At 46.4% G+C, this 23,404-nt stretch overlaps 1 long non-coding RNA gene across 1 annotated transcript in view; it reads left to right on the top strand.

The window, feature by feature from the left end:
- Positions 1-4,778: 4,778 nt before the first annotated feature.
- Positions 4,779-23,404, top strand: part of LOC135256076 (uncharacterized) — a 31,846-nt gene continuing 13,220 nt past the window's right edge. Inside the window, exons 1-2 of the long non-coding RNA XR_010330362.1 lie at positions 4,779-4,864; positions 7,662-7,752. This is a non-coding gene — a long non-coding RNA (uncharacterized LOC135256076). The remainder of the gene's footprint in view (positions 4,865-7,661; positions 7,753-23,404) is intronic.

Genomic DNA, 23,404 nt, shown 5'->3' with positions numbered 1-23,404 from the left:
ATCCTAATGCTATTTTCTCTGCTTTTATTCAGAGAGAGTTGAAAATTAGATTCAGCGTAGCCCCTGAAGGCCTTATCATCTGTTTTGATGGGGGCCGAAGGCTCGAATCACATCCAGCGAGCCCGAAAACCTCATCTCTCAAACACGCTGAAAAACAAACACACCAGCGGATTAGCGCGCTGAAAAAGGACGGAGTTCCAGAACTACCCGTCGCCCTGGAGAATTCCGGACTCGTGCGCTGGCCCCAGAGTCACGCGTGCGGCACGCATAAACCCTCGATTCTCGGCCCCCGCCCCTTCCGCACATCGGAGATCCCCAGACCGGGAACATTAATCGGAAAACCGCAAAGACGCAAAAGCTCAAACGGCGACGCCAAGGATATTTTTTTTTTAAAAAGGATTTGAAAGCGGAAAGAAAACATGAACATGAAAACTGAAACGCGAAGGGATCGGATGCTACAGTTCGGCCGGCATTTCCCTCTTTCGCAAACACGCGCTGTCGCCACGGAGTAAAGCCTGTCACATGACCCTTCCACCTGTTAAAACAATCAGCGAAAATAAAGACGCGCGTAAATTAAAAGGAGGGAAGTACGTCTGTACGGCTATACAGACCCGTGCCCTGAAGAGTGACCGTGAAAATATGCTGGAAATGCACTACGAACACCCCCCTGGCCTCAGAGATCCAGTGATCTAACCCCTACACACCGTGAGTCAGAGAAACACACCCAGCCACTTCGATGTGGAGTGGAGCCTGTCAATAGCAGAGGCCGGGCTGGGCCTTGAAAGTCACAGTCAGATTTCAGCGCAGATCTCAGATTAGTTTGGATGTGTCAGTTCCAGCCAGGTTATTAGGGGCTTCTTCTAGAAAATCCCGCCCTTTGAGTCACTCATTATTTCCCATTAGTATGACGCGCTCTGTCTGCTCTGTCCAAAACAGCAAAGTGAGCCGTGCTCTATGATAGGCCACTCTGAACCACATGTTAGTCTTCACATGCTGGTCTGATATCCTGCTGGGTGAGTGACATCTTATCATCTTCCCAGACACTGGCCACTGCCATACACACACACACACACACACACACACACATACCATGAGTGTTAGAAGAAAGCCAGGAAAAGTCTATTTTACCTACATGCGAAACCACAGGTTTCTGTCAACGGTATCGTCCCTTCAGCCAACGGAATTGCGTAACTTGTGTCGCATCGCTTGTCATAACTGTGCATTGCCAAACGTGTCCTGCTGAAATATGAATGTCCCATAACAGGCCTGTGGCAAATGTTCGTCCAGTTCTCATGTCTGCCGCGAATTAATCTTCCGCAAGCCCAGAGCACTCGGTCGTGAATGTGCCAGAAATGCGTGTTAAAAGATGTTCACTGGCAGCCATTGCAGATCTTAGATAAAGCACGAGCTACAATGGCCATCACTCAATTTGCTGGAAGACACAAGTGACTTTGTGTTCCTTGCTTTGATTTTACACGGCGCGGTCCTTTCAAACAGGCAGGAAAGCAGACAGAAGATGCACCTATCAGATATTCTTTCTGCAATTTTCATAAAAATCTTGATGCATCCATTGCACAACGCCTTAATTACCACAATAAAAACATATTCCCTGAGGGCTCATTCTAAAGCATTTCTACAGGGCTAAACCCCCTGGGATTCAGTGAGAGGCCTGACTGTAACACATAAATATGTGTTACATCAGTCTTCATATGGCATTCTGCAACTTCTGCTTTTGACTTATTATAAAGATAGCATGTCAATAAAAGTGTTGGCAAGTCTACAGCAGTGTTGACAGGCCTGTTTTTTTTCTTTTTTTTGCCAAATTCCACTGTAAAGCCTCTTTGTGACACTATACAAATGAATTTGAATTGAGTTGAAGTTACATGTGCTTCATGGAGGATTCACTGTCGGGCAATAAAATTTTTCATCTTAAAGTGTTGCTTGCAAGATGGCCGTCTACGATACAGTGGCTTTGCGGTGTGATCTTCGTCCAGCCGCAGAGTTTTTACAGCCTGACCGCGAAGCAGAGATAATTACTGGGGAGTAGCCTGGAGGACATTCTTGAGAGACACCGCAGCACGAGGCCAAGATAATTCACTGTAAAAACAGCGCAGGAGCACATTAGGAGACACAACATAATGAATCCCGCGGAGAACCTCCTAGTGGTAATAAACATAGGAGCGAAATGGCGCCGTAAACCAGGCTAACGGGGGCACGCCAACGGGGAGGAATTCCGTCAGCGATCGCGGGTTTCCGAAGATCTACCACCTAACCGAGCAGTTAAGGGGGTAAATACCAAGTGGCAAAGTTCATGTAAATGGGAGGCTTTAGTGTGACGTGGATCATACCACGAAAGACAGTGGAAAATAGCTTTAAAAAAACAGTTAGGGGGATGGCTGCCGAGTGGCGCATCCTGTTAACGCACTGTTCTAGTGAACAGATGAGCCTTGCAGACTGGTATCAAATCCAAACCGGCCCAAACAAATAAGTAGCTCTTCCCCTGCCCCAGAAATCGGATGGTTTCGGTCAGCCAGGATGACCATGTCCCATCATGTACCAGTGACCCCCCCCCCCCCCCACACTAGCTGCCTAGGTCAATCGGGCGTCCACAGATTTGCCTGTTAAGCTGCAGACAAGGGGTTTTCCTCTGACTCGTGTCCGTACGAGCCCAAATTTCTGGGGTGATGTGGTTGTTGTTTGCGCACTCCCAAGAGAAGGTTACAATGGCCACTGCAGCATGAGCTTGTTTGGGCATTCTGAATTTTAGGCAAAAAAGGGGAAAAAGAGCCAGAAGATGCAGGACCCTGTGAGGTCATCTCCTGGATGATGCAGACTCCTCCAGATAACATCTCCTCCCCTGATTTCTGGGAACTCTGCAGCACAAAACAGGAGTCTGACGGCTCCAGCACTGTGAATGAAAGCCAGGAGGGGAAAGAGGCAGTGTAGTGTAATGGGTAAGGAACTGGTCTTGTAAATTAAAGATTACAACCCCACGGGTTCGATTCCTGGGTAGGATGCTCGTGTTGTACCCTTGAGCAAGGTACTTAACCTGCACCACTTCAGTATCATGGGTAAGGAACTGGGCTCGTTATTTTAAGGTCGTAGGTTCGATTTTTGGGTAGGACACTGCAGTTGCACAACCCATTTGTGGAGAAGCATGTTACTTGGTTCAGTAGAACAGAGCAAATGGAGACGCACAGTTTTAGCAGAGTGACTTTCTGACCTAAAGTGCTTTTTTGTGGTCATCAGTCCTTGTTTTGAAGAATGAACCAGATTGGCATACCATATTCTGTCAGGACACTCCCAACTGCAAGGGTTTGGACTCCAAATGTCACACATATTTACAACCCAGCCACACTTGTAAAAAAATTATAATTTATATGTTTATTTTTTAATATAAATTTGGCGTCCAACATTGAGCTGTAAAAAACCAATTCCCGCCCTAATTTGGAATGTTCAGTTATCTGCAACCACAGCCACGAACCCCGCTATCCATGTCAGAAGAGCGCAGGGATCTGTGGTGCTCTTCCAAAAGTCGCGGTGTCACCAGCTGCTTCTTTTCACACCACAGACTTCAGCTAAGCTCACAGAGCGGAGTCGGAGGAAGACCTTTTATCACTCGGCTTTTATCATGCAGTCCACAGGCACCCGATCGGCCAGCAGGGGTCGCTAGATAGCGATGACAGACTCCTAACCGACTGAACCTTTCCATATGCAGTGCAATGCTGTCACCAACTGCACATCGCCCAGTGGAGCAGCCAGTTATGATCAGCATTGGCATGGTCCAGATTCCAAGGCTGTGAGTGCGGTGCCTGAACCGAGTGAGTCCTCCAGCCACACTTTAATGCCTGTGGTTCTAATTGCCCCGTGAGTCTTTACACACGGCCATTATCAGCACTGCGTTCTGGGGGTGGCGACGAACACACGCGAAGTGCGAACCGTCTTCGTGCGGTGTTCCCGGTACACAAACCTCGAGTGGGCCGGGGCGAGCGAGGAACCGCACAAGGGCCCCGAATTAATGAGACCGGGTGCTGCCGTCCGGCCGACCCCCGTAGCTAGGCAACAGCGGTGAGTCAACGGCTGTGGAACGATGTCGAGAAATGAGAGCAGATGTTTTGCGTCTGGCGGCTGCCATTGTTTACGTTTCTCTGTCGTGCCCTTTCTCTACCTTGGCGGCGTTTTCTCTTGGGCAGAACGAATGCAGCTCGCTAAGTCCGCCCTCCGGGTCATCTTAGAGGAATAGTGGATTTTTGTTTGGACAGTTATCCCCCCCCCACCCCAAACTGATGTTCAGCAGCTCACAATCACTGGGAGAATCAGACTGATGAGTCAGATTAGCCCTGCCAACACAAAGCTTACTTCAGTTTGTCTGATTCTATCAAGTACGTGTCACTGTGCACAGATGCTGAATTATCCTGAATGCCAGGTCCCCATTGCTCTAGAAGTGATCGCCCTGGCAACTGGTCTATTTGATGTACACAACCTATGGCAAGCAATTAACACGGGTCACTGAAAGTTAGAACAATGCAGCATTAACTAGGATTATTTTAAATACCGACAATCCTGACCATATATACATATTATCTCCCCCTGTATTTGTAAGTAGATGGTGTTGGTGGTGTTACGTCATTTTGCACATCTGTACGTCTCCCAGCCCTCTTGTCTGTTTTCATTAGAGCCTGCTGCAAGACTGATTGATTGCAGATGAGCAACACCTACGTCGAGGCAACCGGAAACCATAAAATGCGCACCTTGCTTCCAGGCGTGGTCCACTATAAGTGGCGAATACAAGCAAGAAGTTGAGTTGCGCCGGGAGGTTTATCCATCCTTTGAGCAGTGTTTGAAACTTATTTCTGTTTTCTTAGTAAGTATATATGCGTATACGAAAGTACGAAACGCAAGCAGAAAACTTTGATTTGCCATCTTTTTTTCTTTTTCGCCATTTAGATTAGATTCGTTAGAAACAGCGTTATAGGTAAGCATGCTTAGATATTATTTTCGTGCAAACATCGTACTTCTGCGTGTGCGATGTAATTTCCTTACCTGGTTTTATAACACCCCAAATTATTGGTCGTAAAAGTGGTGATTCCGTTTTCTTACACGGTCGTCAGATGCCCGATGCCTTAACACTTCTTTAGAAAGCTTGATACGATCGTTCATTCATGTGCATGTGTTCAGATGCCCGTTTGTGTTGCTGGAAACCTTGTCATCTGTGACTTGTAATTATTTTTTTTTCTCTGCAATACACAGTTGCATAGCTGGGTTTTAATTCCATCCGAATAATGGATCACTTTCCATCAAGGGTAACCCTTAACCAAACACAGCAATGCAAATTGCTAAATACATCCAGGACAACTACCCGTGCCATCAGACCAGATTACACAAACTCTGAATTTGCTAGAGAAAAGGTCAAAGTAGGAAATTCATCCACATCTCCTTGCTTTTGTGAAGAGTGTTGCATGTTCTGTGTAAAACTATCCTTTGATCTCCATGTATAATGTTTGCAGTATTTTAACTTGCTATATTATTAATATACTATAAAACTATCAAGCAAAATCAGATTTAAAAATATATATATATATATATATTCTTTTTTAAGAAAAGGGGATGATCAAATTCTGGAACCTATCCCAGAGAAAGCGTTTGTTTGGACTGCGCACATTATGTCACTTTATTTAAGGGCATATGCACAAACTAAACTTCAACTTAATGTAACTACACTCCCTCCTCTTTAAAGGCATTCTGGAGGTTTTTTTTATTTAAAAGATGACTCTGTCACCACTTGGCAGTTTTGCGCAAGGCTGAGCTTGCTTGGCACGTCGTCTTGTTTCCATTTTTGCTGCCAAACCGGAGAGCGACAGAAGTGGTGTGACAGACCGAGCACAGACAGTGAGCACTGACGAGGTGCAGACACACTGTGACCATCTAAGGCTGCTAATCAATCTAACTGCAAAGTGCTCTGCCTTTAAGAGAACGTATGAGAGTTTGGCTGCAGTTGTAGAGCACAGGGCAGCAGTGTAGTATGATGGGTAAGGAACTGGGCTTGTAACCTAAAGGTTGCAGGTTCGATTCCTGGGTAGGACACTGCCGTCGTACCCTTGAGCAAGGTACTTAACCTGCAGTGCTTCTGTATATATCCAGCTGTTCAAATGTTACAATTCTATGTAAGTTGTAAGTTTCTCTGGATAAGAGCATCTGCTAAATGCCTGTAATGTCAGTACTCTGGGAAGATTTGGGAAACAATTAATCCAGGATTCCTGACACATGACATGATTCTGTGATTGCCAGATGTTCTTTCATTTAGTAGGTATTAATGGCTTTTTTTGTCTCCTGAAATAACATTATTTCAGCGCACGTTGTTTAGCGTGTTTGCCAGAGTACACAGCAAACGGTGGGAGGCCGACCACACCAACACATTCTCCTTTGTATCAACACTGCGAGAGACTTAAAAACAAAAAAATTTGGCTTTCCAAAACACATTGTGCGTTTCCATGACCGACGACACTCCTTGCGTGTAGAGGAGATAAATAGAGAGACTTGGGAAAGGGGCGGATTTGTTTGAAGTTACGATGTGCCACTTTGGCAGGGAATTTGGGAAGCGGTGCTGAACTCGACCCAACGTTACTCTTGCCGTACGGAACACAATCCCTGGGTTTGTTTGTTTGTCCCGGTGATGTTCAGTCGACTGTACCGCATGCAGACAAGGGCGAAGACGCACGCTGTTTTCCAGTAAAACAGGCCAGCGAACACAACAATCCCGACTGCCAAAGTTGCTCGCTCTTAATCACATTGGCTGAAGCAAAGAAAATAAACACTGGCAGTGCAGAGAAGGTCTTTGTTCTTCTTCGAGAGATAAAGACACTGCGTCAAAAACCTTGAGCACAAGCCCACGTCTTCCGTCCTATCTCGAGGCAAATGCGTGTGTGTCTCTACACCCACTCGCCCGTGTGCAGGACACTGACAATAGGTGATTGTGATGGTGAAAACACCAGAATAATAGCATTCAAATTGATGTTTTTGAAGTCCTTTCCTTTATCAAGGGATTTCTACAATTGTCCTTATATTTATGAGTGAACCGCAAACCTCTACAAACAGCAGTGGCACATTTCCTTTAATATATATGTAATATATGTCATCATACTTCCAAACACGTTCCTGAGACACTTCTACTTGTTTTTTATGCATTTTTCTTTTCCACTAAATTACACCTTTATTATTTTAATGTAAAAAGTGGCGTAAGTCTCTCTGGATAAGCGCATCCTCTAAATGCCTGTAATTTATTTATATTAATGTCTTTGCATTGTTATGGCTTCTTTGAAGGGACGTAGTTTACTTATTCGACTGTACAGTAATGGGGAATTATCCTGGCAGTCAAAGCAGAGGATCGTAGCCTCTGTTGCAGTTGCCACATCTCAGTTGGAGCCGTACGATTTACCAGATATTCCAGATATTCGCCCAATGCATGCTGGGTGCCTATCCCAGCGTGCAATGGGCGAGAGGCAGGAATACACCCAGGGCAGGCCACCAATCTATCGCAGGGTACAGGAACTTCAGTCGTTCCGTTACTACAGAGGTGAGACTCTCGCTGCTCGCCTGCAACTGGTCACATGGGATATCTTGAAAGGGTTAAAAACTCATTTCTCTGTGCTGTTGTTTTCCAGGAGTGTGAAAACAGCAGAGTGGGATGCCCGTCCTCCACAGACTGCGGGAGCTCTGGGGGGGATCTGGAGCCCTGAGTCACCGGGCCCTCAGGTAAGACCTGAGCAGCCTCCTCTGCTGATGGTTCTGCAGCTGCGATGATTGACAGCTGCGGGGATACCTTTCAAAATGAAGTCAGGCTGAGGAAGAGTGAGCTCTGGGGATCAGACGTACCTGTGACAGTCGAGCACCAGAGGCCTGGCATTCCTGAGCTCTGCGTGACGCTGAGGCATCTGCGTGGTGGGCGGAGCCTATGACACACGTCTGTGGTGCAGGTTGCTATGAGGGAGGGGGAGGGGGGGGGGTCAGGTTGGTGTAATGGGGAAAATGATACTGGGGACAGACAGTACGTAAACAGGACCCAGACAGCCTCCGCTCATTTGGGCACACAGTCGCAAACCCGCTAACCAATCTAGGACACCGGAAAAAAAAACCGGCCCTTCTGACGAGTAAACGCCAGGAAGCGCGGGTTCTTCTCACTTCCTCTGTTTGCGCACCAGCTCCAAAACACAGTGCAATATTTATATTAGTCTGAATTTGTGCGAAGCGCTCGCAAACCCAAAATAAAACACTTTTATTTAAGACCACGGTGACACGACAGCAACAATGACTGCAAAGAACACATTTTATGAAAAGGCCTACTGGTGAGGACTCTGGAAATGCGGCTCATTTATTAATGTTCATATTTAAAATGGACGCCTGATGTTTTTGGGCCCATCTGAATAAATAGTCTCCGTAATAAATAGACCTTTCCGTAATGGCATTGCACAGAACAGGCAGTTCTCACAGGCAAATTAGCAATGGCTTAATGGATTCTTAGAGGAAGCCTTTCATGTAATTGAAAATGCACATTTTGGTAGTAGTTAGCAAGATCAAAAGTTACTGTGGCAACAGAGTGCTTTGTTCTAACTTTAAAAGGGAAATTTACAAGAAAAGGACATGAAAGAATATTTACAAGACATTATTTACTGAAAGATGTAAACATCTATTTTAAAATTAGAGTCAATTTTATATACTGAAATGACTGTCTTTGATAAAGAAATATAGGGCAATCTGAAGTCAACATTGTGTGAATTATCATGTTTATCCTGGAAGCTGAATTTGGTGGAGTACAGAACAGTTGCCAAAGCAGACTAAGAAACATGGTTGCACCGCTTGTGGCGAGCACCACAAAAATCACTGATCGTTTTTAAATATCAGTGATTTTCTGACAAATACGGATTTGTATAAACTGCACCAAAACTTTCTCTCTGTGCAGATCTCCTGTTTTTGGTGTAAAAGCACGATGAAGCAGCTTTATTTCCTTCGTTGAAGTGACATCACTGGATGAGCAAGTGCCTTCAGTGGTGACAGAAAAGCTGGTGCAGATTAGACTAAATTCTCTCGAGTCTGTTTCTGAAGTCACAGACACAGTCTGACAGCGTCCTGTCAGTCCTTCGCGTTTGAAGACCTGGGACACGGGGGGGGGGGGGGGGGGGGGGGGGAGGCCTCAGGAACAGGGAGTCCCGTTTGTTCGCTGGATTGTGCCGTCCCGCCGAGTTCGGAAGAGCCTGCAGCATTCCGCACGGCTGCCAGAACGCATTCCGGCAACGTCCTCCCGGTTTACTTTGGAGGGCGCACGGCGAACGTCGGAAGAGCGCGACGCAGACGAGGCCGCTGTCTCTGGCACAGCCTCTCGCCAGACACTCGCCCCACACCGCTGCGTTCATCAACCCTCGACATGTCTCTCCGCGGATAAAGCCGGGATTCAAACCCGTGTCTCCCTTTGCAGTGTTCTGATTGGCTTTGGCTTTGTGTGATTGTTTAGTTGCCTACTGCCCACCCAGCCAACAGAGGGTTAAACTAGGTTACTGGCTGGTCTAGGATTCAGTGGGATGAGTACTCTCTGTGCCCCCTTGAACACTGAGCGCCAAATTTGGGCTCTTTAAGGGTAAAGTGCCATCTAGTGGAGGGAGAGGTTATGCAAAAATCTGAGGATCTGAAGCAGTGGTGCACAACTCCACTCCTGGAGATCTGTTCTGCATTCTGGGTTATGTTCCAACCAGTTATTTTGATTTTATTTGTCTGACATCTCTATAAACTACGCTAATTAAGTGCAGCAAAATCTTTGGGATACACTTGCAGTTTGCAGCTGTAACTGGTGCTTATACAAATGTCAGATCAAGATATGATTGAATTAATTAAATATTTGAGAGTAGTAGTTGGCACAAAATCCTGAAATGGATCAGCCCTTGTTAAAATTTATGATGCTCTGGGGTGAAGATTATGTTGCACTAGATTATAGTTTCAGATGACGGCACAGATGGCTGTTCTTGAATTACGCTCCACCTGTTCATATGTGCAGGTAAATGCACCTTTTCATCACAATGTCCCTGCCTTTCTGCTGGCTTTCCAGTCATATTTTCACATTCTGCAGGCACTGTTAGTGGCCTCGCTGATGGATGCCCTGGCTGCTTAATATAGATGTAAGTGATAGATTGGTCCCGTGAGAAAACAGAAATAATCTGAAGGTGGAGTAAGTCTCGTAATGGCTGTGGTGTTCCCCTCTGATAGCCATTCTCCGGCAGCACCAGGTCTTCTGAGGATTGACTGATGGGCAGAGGGTCTGTCTTGTGGAAAAGCAGAAAAGCCAATAAGATTTTCCTCGCCCGTTTCTGTTACTCAGAAATGATGGGCATCTTCATAGGCACGCGGAAGGAAAGCTTCATGTTTTTGGACGTTGCCCCCCCCCCCCATTTTAAGAACATGAGGTGAAGCTGTTTGCATCGTGGCTGCATCCTGGGATCGTCCAATTAAGCTCATTCCCTGGGGTTCACAACTGTGAGGTAAGCGAATGATGAGCTTTTCAGCGCAGCGCTCTGATTGGCCTGTCCCGACACCCTGTCCAATTAGTCTGCCCGTGAGGTACGGAAACCTGACCTGTGAAACGGAGGGCTCGGGCAATTTCTTCTTCCGCGGCCGATTCCGTGCTGAATTGATTACTCTGCGGATTCCTCGAACCGAGAGCCGTGGCTTACCGAATCCTTTGTTTGGGTTCTGCCGATAGAAATTTGAGCGCGTGCTGTAAACCTCCGATCCTGGCTATGGTCGAAATCAATTGAAAAAGAGAATTCTTTTTTTTTTGTTGATGGAAAAAGAAGGCCTTGAAGGAGAGGGTGTGCTGCTCCCTGATTAAAATTTGTGCTGGCTGCTTCTGACTATATTGTCTGTGTGTGTGTGTGTGTGTATGTGCGCGTGTGCGCGTGTGCGCGCGTGTGTGTTTGTTCATGTCCAGATTCCAGGAAGTTTAATTTATATTGTCAACAAAGATAAGTTTCATAACCTAACCAACAGTCCTGTGTGTTAACCTCTCTTAGAGCACCCATACACTTTCACGGTGCACTTGTATAGCAACATGCAGCGGCCATCATTGTGCACATTACAAACTTAAATGGGCAACAACAGGGTCCTTCCCTATCACAGCCAGCTCTCTGGGTGGAGGTGTCTTACTTTCTGAGCCACATTTTCATGCTACTAATGCAGCCTAGGTGTGCTTCAACCAGTAACTGCTCAGAAGAAATGAAAATCTATTCATCTTCTTAAAAAATATATTTAAAAAAAATGAATTTCCTGCAGCGAAGGTTCAAATTGATATATTTGGTACGGTGAGAGCAAAGGGCGGTTTGTGATGAATAATTTAAAATGGCGGTAATGAAGGAGAGCTCAGGCGGAGGATCCGACTTCTCCCTGTCCTCTGTTTCCAGGAAGTGCAATCGCGACCCGTCGATGGCAGCTCGCTCTGCAGCACAAACCGGCAGATTGGAAACCATTCAGACAGGCTAACACCACCTATGACTGACACCCCTCTCTGGCCTGTAATCACGATATGCAATATAGCAGCACTCTTCCCCTGCCAGCTGATCCCTTCCCTTTTTTTTTTTTAATGTATTTTTTTAGGATAGAACTTTTGTGCTGAAAAGATGGAGTATAAAGGTTGACCACCGGGTGGCAGTGTTGAGTTTAGCCTTTAGAAATATCTCTATCTCTTTTATTTGAAACGTGGCAGCCTTATGTACTGTACCATCACGTAATATGGCTTCTTTCCACCCCAGTGAAATAAAAGAAAAGCAGAGATCCACCTTTTCAGTCGTCTCTCACCACACATTGTGAGAGGAATTTAAACCTGGAGCAAAAGAAGAAGCCTGCTTTCCTCCGGAGTAGAGGTGGTGCGAGAGTCTGATTCTCGTATTCAGCAGATGCACACTCCTCAGCTTTGGGTAATCGGTCCTCATGCATCCCGAGGCCTCAGTTCCCGTGCGGCGTACCTGTAGTGTGGAATGCGTGGAGCTTTGCTATGACATCACCTCTATTTATGGATATTGCTTGGAGGGGGGAAAAAGAACTATCTGTATGGTCAGACTAGCGATGGAACATTCCGTGGGCATGTGTGTACCGGGGGGGGAACGCAGGCTCCTGTGGCATTGGCGCTATCGTTTTATATGCTTCTGAAACAGGTAGCGATGAGGCATCAGTCGGGGCTGTTGTCAGGGAAAGAACTTTGAGGGGTGCATTCTGTCCTGGCTGCTGGAGAGAGAGGCCCAGACATCTCTGCTTTTGAACTGACCTTTAAAAGCACTGATTCACCAGTGATTTAGTGACGTGACTGACTTTTCAAGTTCTACATGGCTATAGACACTGACTGCACAGCTGAACTTAGTTGTAGTGCCCTCCAATGTTCCATCTGCAAGGCTTAAAATAACCAAAAAAAAAATACTTGTCCTGACTATGGAATACTTCACCTGAGGTCAATATAAATACACGGAAGCGTGCACGGTTTCACATCTCATTTTAACATTGTGTGCTTTGCTTTACTTTAAATGTAAATTTTTCCCTTCACATCATAAATGTAATTATTAAATGCTTTGAATGTTTCAGTGTTTCAGCATTTGAGTTAGAGTTTTTAGAAAATCCCTTTGTGAAGACTAGCAGACAAGTGCTGTATAAAGAGGGTAAAGAAGAAAGAAACCCATCAAATGTGCTCAGTTTTAATAATATACGTATATTACATCATGCTGGAAGGAGCCTAGGCCAATGGTGTGGTGTTTGGGCCAGAAACAGGACAGTTAAACTGGGGCTTCATGGCACAGTCACCAGTTCCAGGTCAGCCGAATTCGGCAGCAGGCTCTTGAGCCGAAGTTAACTGATATCTCAGTTGTGCAGTTCCCAAGGTCTTGGCTGCAACTATCAGTTCTGTGAATGCCTTTGGCTGCCCAGTTACCAGCCTGGAATCAGAACCAGCTCAAGGACTTCAAGTAATACTGTCTGGCTAGCCAATCGCTTCCAGTTTCAAGGATAATTCATTATGGAAAGACTCATCATGACTAACTTGAAATTGATGCGTAATGTCTAACATAACTGCTGTTACATGGACAAGAAAGAGTTACTGTGATCAAATCCACCCACTCCAGGCTATTAAGCAGAGCAGAGGGTTTTTTAATTTTTTTTTTTTAGATGATTTCCCCCTTTTCTCCCAATTAGGAAAGCCCAATTACATTTACAAGCTGTGCTAATTTCTAAATTTTTCTGTGTCAGTTCGAGAGGTACGCTCGAATGACGTCTTCGTTTCGCTCTGCGGTCCGCCAGTTGCACAGGCGTGAGTCAGAGCAGGACTTTTTCGCGTTCAGCTTGAGTAAACGCTCGGGCAGGTGATCAGCTGACCAGCAGGGGTCGCTGGTGAGCGATGAAACACGGTCACCCCCACTGATGAGAGTCTCTCCTTATTTTTTTCCCCCTTTGTGGAAGTATGTGCATGCATGAAGGCTTCAAGAGGTCTGACCTTTCCATATATTGTGTATGGTTAGGTGCATGTACACATACATGTGTATGTGTAAATTGCTCCCAGTGGAATTAATACACTTGTATTACCTCCTGTCCTGTCACACATTCTCCAGATTTGGCAACCACACAAGAAACCAGAAACTAATTACAAAGGGCCCTCCTACACCTTTCTACCCTCAGCATAATTATATTCCCTTGAGTTATTACGTTTAGGATGGATTAGAGAAGTTGGGCTGAAATTCATGGATGGGAAAAACAGTCAGGGGTAAGACCTGGCGATTCATTTTTGTCTCCTGCAGGAGACGTGAGTCTCTGGTCTTAATCTCAAGAGCCATATGTTCTACTTTGCTGAAACCAACACTACAAGCGACATTCAGTAAAATTCAGCAAAATGTATTATTTTTGAAAATATTTTCACTGCAACATGTTTCAATTTAGACAAACTAGAATCAGTGAAATCACACAGAGATGAAATTGCAATTCAAAAACTGCAATGCTATAAAACAGGCACTATTGTTTGGTATTGAGGTGTTTTGAAAAACCCCTGATTTTGATGACACGTGTTAGACAGACATGTTAGCCATGTGACCCAGGGCAGCCAAAAGTGACTCAACCACCCATAAGGCCAGAGCAGGCTCTGGGTCTGGTCTTTCTCATCACTATGGTAACGGGACCGATCAGCGCTGGTTGCCATGGAGCACTTTTACCAACTGTCCCCACCAGACCCAGCAAAGCCCCACAGGGCATTGCAGAATTGGTGCTCCTGTTTGAACTGCCAGGGATGATGCTGGAACTTGCTGAGGTAACAATGTTTCATCATGCACTAGTGACCTCTGCTGGTCAGCCGGGCGGTTGCGTTTCGTCCGTTGTGCTGCTCGCGAGGGGTCTTCCTCCGACTCCTGTCTGTGTGAGGGAGGCCAACTGGTCGATTGCAGCGGGATAAGAACTGACAATAAAGGCATAAGCTTTGGAGGGGAGCGCGCGGTTGTCTTCAGCCCTCCCGAACTGCATTGAGTGTTGCAGTGTGGTAATTCTGCATTGTTCCTATATGCACTGGGCTGTGGCCAGCAGGGGTCGCTGTTGTGCACAGAGCAAATGACTTAAGTAAAACTCTCTGGTTATTCAGTGGTTTGAACTGACAGTTGAATGATTCAATGAGAAAGCTAGGGAAATCTGAAAGCGTTGTATTTCAAACTGGTTAAGAGTGCAATGTTTATATAATTACAACACCAACAACACTATTATTATTATTATTATTACTAATATTTCATTATAATTGTTATGATAAAAGTAATTGAAACGTGACGTAAATATAATTTTCATTATGTATTTATCGGTGACGTCCCCCGCGGTGTCCTTTAAAATCCCCGTCTGATGGAGTGTTCTTTTTTGTGGTTATTTTTATCCCACGAGGAAGAAGACGCGGCGTAACTCTTCGCTTCCGTAAACAGCACAGTCCAGTGCCTTCTAATTCCAGGCTGCCTCTGTCTCATCTCTCCTCCTCTCTGAGTTTCAGACAGACGCGTTGCTGAAGTCGAGGCGTGAGGAGAGGACCTTATCGACAGTTTCGGAGAGTCACTTCCTTTCCTCAGACGCTCATCGATGTCTGACTAGCTAAAATTACAATTTACCTGTTCAGCGATGCATCCCACTGCCCAGAATCAAATCCAGTCTGTGCAAAACTGTAGGAGTCCCAGGTAGAAACTCATAATTATTCCACCGTTTGGAATGAGGGTTTCAGTCCGAATGGAAAGGATTAGATATATCCAGGTATTTTGAAGCAATACAGGAATAAAATTTATGCAACAAAAAAAAAACCCAATATATTTTACATTTTTATCAATTCCAAACATTATAAATAATATTTATGGTTAATTGTCATTTATCTCTGCTAGATCACATTTAACAATGCAAGTGTCCTTTGTGATATAGATGTGATTTATATCTTTTAAAAAATCATCTATCACAAAGGCCTGGGGGGCATAAATCATGTTTGTGGAAAAATTGAAAAGAAACAAGGTCTTCATACAGTAGATGGTGTTTATTGTCTTGAACTGACATTCTCAATTATTTTTAATCTTTATCTTATTACGTTCAAAGACACCATATGGGCAAAAAGACACGAGGTACAGATGTCCACAGTACAAAATACAGATGATGAACAACAAACAGAAGTACAAAAAAAGTACAAAACTTGAACCAAATGTACATGATTTAGTCACCAATCATGAAATACGTCTCTCAAAAAACCCATTTTACTAAAAGTTTAGAATGATTCAATTTCACCCAAATCGAACACAAAGGACAGGAAGGAGACTGGACTTGGTATAAGCACTTCTGTTGAGATGATGTCATCAATGGGCATTTTACCTAGCAACACTTTCAACAGAGTAACAGCTGTGTGTGTGTTCATCACGCCCACGTCATTTAAAAAGAGTAAGTAGGGCAAACGGATAAAGACAAAAACAAATGAGTTTGTTAAAGCAAACAGGACAGAGGATTTATGGATTAAATTATACAATTCTGTGAGAGAACCTGCTCCAAAGACAAACCGTGGCTTCAACAGATTCCATTTAGACATTATTTCCTCATCTCTGACATATGGCACATACTCAAAATTAACATGCTGGATCTCTCTGGAACATTCCAACAAAAAGCAGAAATGAATTGGTAGTCGCAGCACACAGGGGTCAGAGAGAACCAGGGATTGTGGGTAAACTCGCTTTCACTGTCTTCGAACCGAGCGCTCGGAGATGGAAGCAACCACCGGCACATCAGAATGCCATATGCCGCAGTACCATTAGGCAGGCATGGGACTCAGAGTTTTTGGAAAACTTTACAAAAATCCAGTTGTACACTAATGGAAGACAGACTGATATAAAATGTCCAAGCCTATAAAAAAAGAAGAAAAAAACTGCAGTGTAGCAGAGATACAGCTTTAAGCTCTGATGGTTTAATGCATTCATTTTTGTTTTATTTTATTTTTTTTGGGTGGATGCCCAGGAGAAGTTTAGATGGACTGAAAGCCACATGCCTCCCTTCACCTGAGAAGAGGCTTGTGTATGCGTTGTACTCGCTGAATGAGACACATCATGTCAGCTGTGATAGCTGGAAGTTTTTCAAAAAAAATTATTGCGTGTTATTGAGTGTTATAGAACAGGGGATCTTTCATGTTTCATAAATTACAGACTGTGAATCAAATAAACCTGGTTTTCTAGAGGAAAGAAAAACGTGTGGTTTACATATGGTATATAGGTGTGACATAGATCTATGGTATACTGAGCTTTCATTAAACAGTGGTGTTGTGTGAAAGCATATTATTTCTGGGCGATTTTATATATTTTGCATGCATTCTTGATACTACTCATATACTAGTATTTAATCATTTAATTGTTGTAAGACTGAAATTAATTAACTGGCCTGCACAGAGCCCTGACCTCAACCCCATCCAACACCATTGGGATCAATTGGAAAGCCAACTGCGAACCAGGCCTAATAACCCAATCAGAGCCAGACTTCACTAATGCCCTTCTGGCTGAATGAAATCAAATCCCTGCAGCAATGCTCCAGCATCTAGTACAAATACTTTCCAGAAGAGTGGAGGTTGTTATAACAGCAAAGGGTGGACCAACTCCATATTAATGCAACACTCATAATGTTTGATGAGATATTACATGTCAGGTGTCCACATACTTTTGGCCATGTAGTGTATATGCCAAATGTATAAATACTTCAGTGAAATACAGTATGTCTGCTGTGTGAAGATGTTCTGATTCAGAACACACGTTCTGAAAATAAAGCTAATGTTTATGTCTATGGCATGAAAGCCTTAATAGTAGCTATAATGCACAGCGTTTTGCAACAGTAATGGAAGACGCCTGTGTGTGTAAAAAGGTGACAGCAATGCTAACTTGTCACATGTCGATGCTAGCATGTCTCACAGGAAGCCCTTTCATCTCTGTAGCATTATTGCCATTTTGTTCTGACATATTTAGTAAGTACTTTTTTGGTGATATAATAGTATTGCTATATGCATATTGTGCCCTGGAACAAGCTGTTCTAGTGTTTAATATTTATTTATTTATGTGACAAGGACAGTGCGCAATAAATATATTGCAGCAGATTTAGCTAAACGCTCATTTCCATCTGTTGTCCCTGATAGTGCTTCAGCAGCATAATGTATGAAGTTACTGTTCACCAGTTCTCAGCGCTGGCCTTTTCATTTCAACATCTGCAGCTCCCACCTCCCACAGGTGTTTAAAGACACGTGCATGTGCGTGCATGCACATGCAGAAATCAATGCACACACATGAATGTGCACACACAATTATGCACACACACACATAGACACACAGAACCATGCACTTGCAGAAATCCATGCACACACACACACAACCATGCACATGCAGAAATCCATGCACACACAGTCATGCACACACACAGAACCATGCACATGCATGTACCTGTGTACACAAAACCATACACGCAAACAATCATGCACATGCATGCACACACACACACACACACACACACTCCCAGAGAGAACCATGCATGTGCATGCACTTGTATACATGCAATCATGCATACACATGCACATGCTCACACACAATGCTACACACACACAACCACTCACTCACATTCACATGCACACACAACGATGCACCCACACAACCATACACATGCACACACAGACACACACACACACACAACCACACACACACACACACACACACATGCACAGACTCACACACACCCCCAGAAAGCATCTCCCGTGCTGTAGGGATCTCCTTCTGCCACCAGAGCCTTTCATCAAAATGTTAGAGTCATAAATAATTAGGAGAGGAGCACAGGCCTGGGTCTCTGAGAGAGGTGCTTTGTTCCCCTGCACCCACACCTCACGCCCCCGCACCCCCCGCACTCGTGCCCACGGCCCGTCACCTCAAATGCCACCTGAGAGACTGAGGAGCTGCCCACGCAGAACAGGGCAGGGAGGGGGAGGCGGGGTGACTGATCCTAAAAAAAAAAACCCTGCAAAGGGCATCATCTGATAAGATCACCGTCTCGGAAAAGACGAACCAGTCCATCACGGCCCGAGGCCTGCAATGCCAGATGAAGCTCAAATACATTTGCCCTACAGCACAGCCCTACCGCACAGCCCTACAGCACAGCTCTACCACACAGCCCTACCGCACAGCTCTACCACACAGCCCTACCGCACAGCCCTACCGCACAGCCCTACCACACAGCCCTACCGCACAGCCCTACCGCACAGCCCTACCGCACAGCCCTACAGCACAGCCCTACCGCACATCTCTACCTCACAGCTCTACCACACCGCACAGCCCTACCGCACAGCCCTACCACACCTACAGCACAGCTCTACCACACAGCCCTACCCACAGCTCTACCACACAGCCCTACCACACAGCCCTACCGCACCGCACAGCCCTACCGCACAGCCCTACCACACCGCACAGCCCTACCGCACAGCCCTACCACACCACCACAGCCTCTACCCACGCACAGCCCTACGCACAGCCTCCACAGCCCTACCGCACAGCCCTACCGCACAGCTCTACCACACCGCACAGCCCTACCGCACAGCTCTACCACACAGCCCTACCGCACAGCCCTACCACACAGCCCTACCGCACAGCTCTACCGCACCGCACAGCCCTACCGCACAGCTCTACCGCACCGCACAGCCCTACCACACAGCCCTACCACACAGCCCTACCGCACAGCTCTACCGCACAGCTCTACCACACCGCACAGCCCTACCGCACATCTCTACCACACAGCTCTACCGCACAGCCTACCACACAGCCTACCACACAGCCCTACCGCACAGCCTACCACACAGCCCTACCGCACAGCTCTACCGCACAGCTCTACCACACAGCCCTACCGCACAGCTCTACCACACAGCCCTACCACACAGCCCTACCGCACAGCTCTACCACACAGCCCTACCGCACAGCTGTACCGCACCACACAGCTCTACCGCACAGCCCTACCGCACAGCCCTACCACACAGCTCTACCACACAGCCCTACCGCACAGCCCTACCGCACCGCACAGCCCTACCGCACAGCCCTACCGCACCACACAGCCCTACCACACAGCCCTACCACACAGCTCTACCACACAGCCCTACCACACAGCCCTACCGCACAGCCCTACCGCACAGCTCACGACAGCTCTACCGCACAGCTCTACCACACAGCCCTACCGCACAGCTGTACCGCACCACACAGCCCTACCGCACAGCCCTACCGCACAGCCCTACCGCACAGCCCTACCGCACAGCTCTACCACACAGCCCTACCGCACAGCTCTACCGCACAGCTCTACCGCACAGCCCTACCGCACAGCCCTACAGCACAGCTCTACCACACAGCCCTACCACACCACACAGCCCTACCACACCGCATATTCCTACCACACAGCCCTACCACACAGCTCTACCACAGCCTAAACCCCACGCCACACACAGCCCTACCACACAGCCTCGCTGAATGTCAGCAGCTGTCGGGATGAGTCACCGATGAATGTTTAATCAAAGGCTCGGGGCGTGGGGTGAGGGGCGAGGGGCGAGGGCTGGGGGGGGGGGGGGGGAGAGGGGAATGACGGGGACTGTGGCTCGGCGACATTCTCCGAGCGACTAGGTGTGTGTGCCGTGATTACCAGCTTGGCCAATCGTACTGCGTGGGGACAGCGGGGGGAAATTCTGGATTTATCCGAATACACTCCAGGCATTCGGATTTCAGATCAAAAGTTGAGTACGAGACAAAAGTAAAGACTGTCGGCTTTTATTTCATTTACGTGTTGAATCCCCCCCCCCCATTTTCAGCTGTGCACTAAGCCCATGCTTTTGGAGGGCATGTGCGCCGGTACCACACTATTCATGCACTCATTCATTCATTCATTCATTCATTCATTGATGGAGAATTCATGATTTACTCAAGGATTTACCTGATTTAGCTGAGGTCTGGTCCAGGTAGCCAGGTCTTAATATGGAGCCCCTGTTTTGGTTGAAAATACGCTCGCTTTATTGGTTCTCCTGTTCAACACACATCCTCACTTGTCCCTCTTTCCCGTTACATTTAAAGGGTATCTTGAGCCCGCTCTTAAAGCTCTTAATGGCTGGTACACGTGCTAAACTAATTGGGAAAGTGGTTGCTGTGGATGAAGCGTGCTCCAGCGACGGCTCCGATAAGAGGCGGGCTGAAGAAGATGCCGTGGCTCTCATCCCGAGCTCCGGTGGAGAGCATGCTGGTCTATATTTGTCCTCCGCTGAAGAGGGGCCACTGCGACAATTAGAGAAAGACTGCAGACGTGATCAGGCATCCCTTTGCATTAGATAAGCGTGTTTTGGCTGCTCTGTCTGGGCTGCAGCAGGAGTTTTATTAGAGTTTTATTCTGGGTTTGTTTTTCTCACAGAAGCATCCAGGTGTCCTTTAACGAGACTCTGGGTCGTGACGGTCGCTCAGGTGTTGAGTCGCGGTGCGGGAGTTCGTTTTTTTGTTGTTGTATTAGGCAGGCGAAAGAAGGACAGGGTAGTAGCAGCGGGACGGGGGGCCAGCTGCTGAAACAAGGAGAGCGGGGCGTCGGAGGATGAAGCCTAACGTCGCCTCATTTCCGGGTCCACCTGTTCCCCGGTGGCCTGGGTCATTTCAGTGGGAGGCCCAGTGATGAGCTGTAACGAACCGTCCTCCTGCTCTAGATGTGACCGACCAATGGCACGCTAGAAAAATATTTTCTTTTGATAGAGCATTTGCATACCGGGCAACTATTCGAATGCAGTTATGAAATAATTCTAACCATTATTTGATGCTTAATAATACATAGCAACTGCTGAAAATGTTGAATAAAATATAATGCATATAAAACTCACAGCTTCATATGCCGACTGGGGGGGTGTGCTTCTGAGAGCTGCTCCATGTTTGAATCACGCGCTCTGATTCATCCCAAGATCATGCGGTCAAAAGCCTGAGTGGTCTTTCGTTTTTAACTTTCAGTTTTTATTGTACTTTGAATCTTTTTCAGCTGAGGTCATATCAGGGCACATAAAAGAAAATTAAAGGATAGAATAGAAAGACTGTCGACACTTTAAAAAAAAAAAAATGGAAACGGAAATAGCCTTCAGTTTTTGCTGCTTTACACTCTTGATGCAAAATCACTTTTATCGGCAGGCTATAGATTCAGCCCTACCTTGTTTGTCATAAAAAAATATATTGATTGAGGATATCTACAGTTCATGTGCTTTGTGTGACCCAGAATGATGTATAACGATCGGATAATTGCGGACGGAATGTAAATATTGTCCAATTCACCATTACGAGAACATTGTACATTTCAGACATTTTCAGGCCTTGACACGCATATTCATTACAAACTACCACTATATGCCTTTCTCTCAATTACTCAGACCACACATTACATTTTGTCGGGACCACCGGTCGAAAATCGAATGTCTGGCAACCCTGCATGCAGCATCCCTCATTTGCTGGCTGATGGCTGGCTGGCCGAGACAGCGGCTCTCACGATAATCATGTTTTAACAGTAGGGTTGCCAGATGTACAGTTTTTCAGTTTTTTTTGGACTGGAAATGTCCGGATTTCAAATTATTTGTACGTGTCCAGTTTATAGTCATGTCCAGACTGCTTAATTGATGGAGGAATTGATTTGTATCTCAGTCACCCCCCCAGTCTGTGATACATTCTGATAGAACCCCCCTTCCTCAGTCTGCCATCAGTTTCCACAGCGTCCAGCTTTGATTCCAATTTTAAATCTGGCAACCCTATTTACCTGTAGAGAGTAGAGAAGGTAGTGGAATGGTCACAGTCGTTGAAACATGCACGCTCGGTCCCAGTCTTCATAGTCATATACCCAGATTCGGCTTGACACATTAATTACATAGATCAGACTCCAAATTTCTGCAAACAGACTCTGCACGGAAATTCCACACGACTGCTCTCATTGTGAGTTACTGTGTATGATTAAATAAATCAGACAGGCTTATGTAATATACTGACAAGCACAGTACACTGTATCTGTGGTTATATTATATTGTATAAATGGGTGTGTGTGCGTGTAATGTGTCAGTGCGAGTGTGTGTGTGTGTGTGTGTTTATTTATACTGTTCTCGATATTTGCCATTTAATGATTGTCTCCGTGGTAAATACGTTTCAGTGTGGAGACAAGGGGAGATGGGTGTGTGCACTACAAAGGACAAAATAAGGGCAAATCTGTTCTTCAGAAGAAAGCTGCAGCATTTCTCCAGGTGGTGTTAGACAGTCTGAGCGACTGAATCCCTCGTGTGCCGAACACAGCGTTCTGATCTCGAGGCTAATGGTGTTAGCCTGTGTGTCCAGCGGTGAGCAGGCCTCCCCGACAGGGCCCGTCGCCTGCTCTTCACCTGCTCTTCACCCGCTCTTCACCTGCTCTTCACCCGCTCTTCACCTGCTCTTCACCCGCTCTTCACCCGCTCTTCACCCGCTCTTCACCTGCTCTTCACCCGCTCTTCACCCGCTCTTCACCCGCTCTTCACCCGCTCTTCACCCGCTCTTCACCCGCTCTTCACCCGCTCTTCACCTGCTCTTCACCCGCTCTTCACCCGCTCTTCACCCGCTCTTCACCCGCTCTTCACCCGCTCTTCACCTGCTCTTCACCTGCTGTTCGCCTGCTCTTCACCTGCTCTTCACCTGCTCTTCACCTGCTGTTCTCCTGCTCTTCACCTGCTCTTCACCTGCTCTTCACCTGCTGTTCGCCTGCTCTTCACCCGCTCTTCACCCGCTCTTCACCCGCTCTTCACCCGCTCTTCACCTGCTCTTCACCTGCTCTTCACCTGTCCGACGGCCGTTCAGGTGTCGCCTGTGAAGAGCGG

Source organism: Anguilla rostrata, chromosome 5 (assembly GCF_018555375.3).
Source record: "Anguilla rostrata isolate EN2019 chromosome 5, ASM1855537v3, whole genome shotgun sequence".
Taxonomy (NCBI): Eukaryota; Metazoa; Chordata; class Actinopteri; order Anguilliformes; family Anguillidae; genus Anguilla; species Anguilla rostrata.
Note: the sequence above shows the minus strand (reverse complement) of the source record. Positions and strands in the feature narration are given on the sequence as shown.